We start from the raw sequence: 4,953 nt of genomic DNA on the forward strand, positions 1-4,953 counted from the left end.
GTCTTTTAAAAAAAATCTTGAGTATGCTGACTGGAGTTCAATCTGCTTTCTTGTACAGATCACCACCAGACTGCATTGCCTATGATTCCGAACTTGGGTTTCTTTATGGTGCAGCAAGGCAAATGTAGAGAAACTGGTGGAGTATTCAAGTTTTCCAAGATTCTCACTCAAATCATTTTATGGTTGTCTTATGCATACTTATCTGGCAACAAATATCAAAACGATCCATCTTTATTGAATCTTTACAAAGTATGCAACTAGTTTTCTAGAAAGAACTACTATTTTTTACCTTCATATTTTATTAGTTTACATAGTATTTAAAAATAACTTATATTAATAAGATCTGACATTAGACGATCTGGAATAACTTGACTGGCAAGGGAAAAAGTGGGTGAATATAACAAAGTGGCTTACTCCTCTAGCCTTCGTATATCAAGGGCATTGGCATTTGTTATAGAAAGAATAAGGAACATCAGTTAATCGAATGAATCAGGTATGTGGCATTAAAAGAGCTTCTAATATGATAAAGCTTGTTAATTATATTTTTCAAATTATTTGTATTTGTTCTTTTCTTGATCTCTTAATTCTGAGAGAGATGATTTTACTTTCTCATTTTTCTCTGAGTATTTCCGTCAGTTTTTGCCTTGTATAACTCCAAGCTATGCTAGATGCAAAAAGAATAATAACATTTCTTCATCATGTACTATAAGCTTTATCAGTGTAAATATCCTCGGCCTATTTTCATTCTTTTAACTTTTAATTCTATTTTGTTTTATATTACTATCATCATTTCTTTATTTTACTTAATATTTCCCTAATATGTCTTTGTCTATTGGTTAATTTTTAGTACTTCTCTGCCATTTGAATTCAGGAGAGTCTCTTATGTTCTGATGTGCTCCTGCTATGCTTTCTTGTATGTGTGTATTTATGATATTGATCACCTTTCTTTGTTCTTTTTCTTTCATCTACTGCAGCATTTCATAACTCTGAGTGCAAACTGTAACCACCTTTCAAAAAAAAAATAGTGCCTAAACTTTACTCCAAAATCTCAGAGGAAGAGAGTGGTATCAATATTTTTTTAAAGACTAATATTCTGTTAGGGTTGAGAACTCTGGTATCGCACTATTTTTATTTCCATGGTATTTCCCCTTACATTCTCAGCAATCACAAACTTATCATTTTCTATCAATGGATAGATTGAAACAGTTGTATCAGTCAAGGTAAAAATCAAACAAGCAGAACTAAGAGTGACCTAGAATAAGAGTCTGATTCTAGGGATTCAACATTATGCAAGTGGGATTGCTGGTGGGGCAATCTGTTGGCTTGCATGTGGTGCTGGGCCTGAAGTCACCATGGGTCAGCCAGACCCGCAGTTGGGAAGGAAAGGTGAACAAGAACAAAAGCAGGAACCAACCAAAAACTTCCAGAAAAAAATGGAACTTGCATCTGTTTCGCATTACTCCACCTTATGTGACTTGCATGGCCTGAGGTCTGCAGGAGTAGCTGGCACCTCTAGCCATAGGGCTGCACATATCTTTGGCCCAGAACACAGAGAAGTTTGAGGAGATGTGGCAGCAGCTGGAGAAGCTGCGGGTTGGGTGCTGCCACATGCCAACAAGGTGAGCCAACAAGGTGAGCCAGGGGATCAGCAACAATGTGCATGAGGTACCATAGTGCCTGACACCCTGCATCAATCTTCCAGAGGGTAAAAATTATGGCTGCTACTTCCCTATGACTTCCAAATCTCAAGCAAATTTCGCTTGTGGTCAACTGCATTGCAATTCTGACACTAACTGCTTGGAGTTAGGCCAAATTTCACAGGCTAAGGGCTGAGTCCTCTATGAGACTGCCCTTAATTCAAACATCAGCCACATGCTAAGGGATTCCCAGGCCACCCACACTTCTGGCCAACTGGCTACAAATTCAAGGGTTTCCACTACTTTCTTGGGTTTGATAACTTGCTAGAAAGACTCACAGGGTTTCCACTACTTTCTTGGGTTTGATAACTTGCTAGAAAGACTCACAGAACTTTGGAAAAAGGTATACTTAAGATTACAGATTTATTATAGCAAAAGAAAACACATCAAAACCAGCCAAAAGGGGAGATGCATAGAGTGAGACCCAGGCGGGTCCTGAAGGTGAAACTTTGTTGTTCACTGTGTATTATCAGCCTGGAACTTTATCCAAACTTTAATAGCCAGAGTTTTTACTGGAGTTTCATTACATAGGCATCATTGAATTCTTAGCCATGTGATTGAACTCAGTCTCTGGTCCCCTCCTATCCCAATCAATATCAGACTGATATCACATGGCATAAAGCCCCAACCCTATAATCATGTGGTTGACTTTTCTAGCATGGCCAGGCCTCATCTTGAAATATCTAGGGACCCTGTAGAGGTCACCTTTGTAGCATAAATGATCAGGGCTCACCAGGAGTAATTAAGATACTCCTATCACTTGGGAAATTCCAAGAATATAGAGGTTCTCTCCCAAGAACCAGGAACAAAGGCCAAATGCTGACCTTTGTTGACATTGGTGTACAACACGAACTCTAAATGGAAACTAGACAGGGAAAGGAATTCTGGGAACCATAGTTACACCTCAGCTAAGTAGACACAATATAAAGCCACTACAATAGTATCATATCTGTCTCCCCTGCACCCCACCAAGAAAATACCTTTAGCAAACTCTATTAGTCCATTCTCATGCTGCTATGAAGAGATACCTGAGACCTAAGACTGGGTAATTTATAAAGGAAAGCGGTTTAATTGATTCACAGTTTAGCATAGCTAGGGAGGCCTCAGGAAACTTACAATCATGGCAGAAGGGGAAGCAAATACATCCTTCTTCACAAGGCAGCAGGAGAGAGAAGAATGAGAGTTGAGCAAAGGGAGAAGCTGAGCAAAGGGAGAAGCTTATAAAACCATCAGATCATGTGAGAACTCACTATCTCATGAACAGCAGCGTGGGGATAACCACCCCCATGATTCAGTTACCTCCCACCAGGTCCCTCCCATGACACATGGGGATTATGGGAACTACAATTCAAGATGAGATTTGGGTGGGGACACAGTCAAACCATATATACCTTCACATTCCTTGCTGCTTCTCTTCCACCTCTCACATAAAGACCACCTCTAGTGCAGTGCTTTAACACAGTCACTTAGATTTTAGTTTTACGTTGTCATTAATATTTTAAAATGTTATCCAATCTCATCTAAAAATGTTGAACTCATAGAAGTAGAGAGTAGAATGATGGTTATCAGAGGCTGGTGGGGTAGACAGGGAAAGGGGAGGCATTGGTCAAAGGGTACAAAGTTTTAGTTAGACTGAAGGAATACATTCTGGTGTACTATTGCACATCATAGTGATCACAGTTAATAATAATGTATTATGTATTTCAAAATAGCTAAAATAGGATTTTAAATGTTCCAGAGATCAAATTCTTAACTATTATGTTTATTTTAATCATGTGTGGCAGCATCGAACACAGACAAAACTGCTTTTGTGGCTTGATTTATGAAATTCTTATGTTTTATGCTTAAAATAAGAAATTGTTTAGTTTTTATTATTTTGGTAATTTTCCCTTTGTAAATGATAATAGCAAAGATGCCAAGGGTATAACTACTTATGCAACAATTACAGTTATATGTAGTTTATATTCTCAGTAAATGAAAAGCCAAATTGAACAGAGTCATTGTTATATTTATCTTAATATTGACTTTTGAAACACAAAGCTCTATTGATATACCATTTTAAAATGTATTTATTTGTGTTGCTTTTACAATTTATTTCTTAGAATAGATAATACATTTGCACGATTCAAAAATCAAAACAATATTAAAAAGTGTATATTGTGAAGTATTCCACTCAATCCTGTTCCTGTCAGCTCATTTCCTACCAGTTCCCAATAAGGAATCATTTTCTTAGTTTGTGTCTTTCTACTGTTCCTTTATCAAATATATTTTCATGTACTGTATTTTTTTTTTTCACATAGTGGTTTTTGCATTTAATATAACCCAGAGGTCTTGAGTTGTTACTGTTTGAATGCAATTTTTATGGATCTGATAAAGAACATTTTTCAGGAAATCTGCAGATTATCATTTGATGTGTCTTATTGCTTTGCGTTACTTCGATATTAGTGTACAATATACTTTGTTTTCTAAAAACAAATAATAATAAGTTTCCTTAAATATATTCATATTTCTTTGCCTAAGAAACAAGCGAGTGACCCAGTTCCTAGCAGTGAAGGTAAAAATTCATTCGTTCTAGTTATCTATTGCTTTTCAACAACAAACCACCCTAAATCTCAGTGGCTAACAAAAACAATCATTTGGCCAGATTCAACAAGGATGGCTCTTCTCTGCTCCACTTAGCATCACTGAGGTGACTTAGATGGGGGCTGAAAGATCCACTTTCAAGGTGGCTTACTCACATGGCTATCAAGTTGGGGCTGGTTATCGTCTGGGTGCTTAGAAAGGGCTGTGGGCTGAGCGCTTTGGTTCCTCTCCACGTGGGCCTCCCTGGGCTTCCTCACAGCATGGTGTCTGGGTTCCAAGAGTGAGCATCCCAAGACAGCCAGGTGGAAAAACAGGGTATTTTATGATCTAGCCTGAGAAGTCACTTCTGATGTACTCTATTGGTCAAAACAGTCACAATCGTCTATTTTCAAGGTGAGGGGGCACAAAGCCTATTACTCAGTGAGAGGAATTTCAGTCAGATTATAGGAGTGGGGGACAGCAGCTATTGTTTTGATCATCTTTTAAAAATTCAATCTGCTGGCTGGGCGCGGTGGCTCACACCTGTAATCCCAGCACTTTGGGAGGCCGAAGCGGGTGGGCCACTTGAGCTCGGGAGTTTGAGACCAGCCTGATCAACTTGGAGAAACCCCATCTCTACTAAAAATACAAAACTAGCGGGGCGTGGTGGCGCATGCCTATAGTTCCAGCTACT

Source organism: Mandrillus leucophaeus, unplaced genomic scaffold (genome assembly GCF_000951045.1).
Source record: "Mandrillus leucophaeus isolate KB7577 unplaced genomic scaffold, Mleu.le_1.0 Scaffold172, whole genome shotgun sequence".
Lineage (NCBI taxonomy): Eukaryota > Metazoa > Chordata > Mammalia > Primates > Cercopithecidae > Mandrillus > Mandrillus leucophaeus.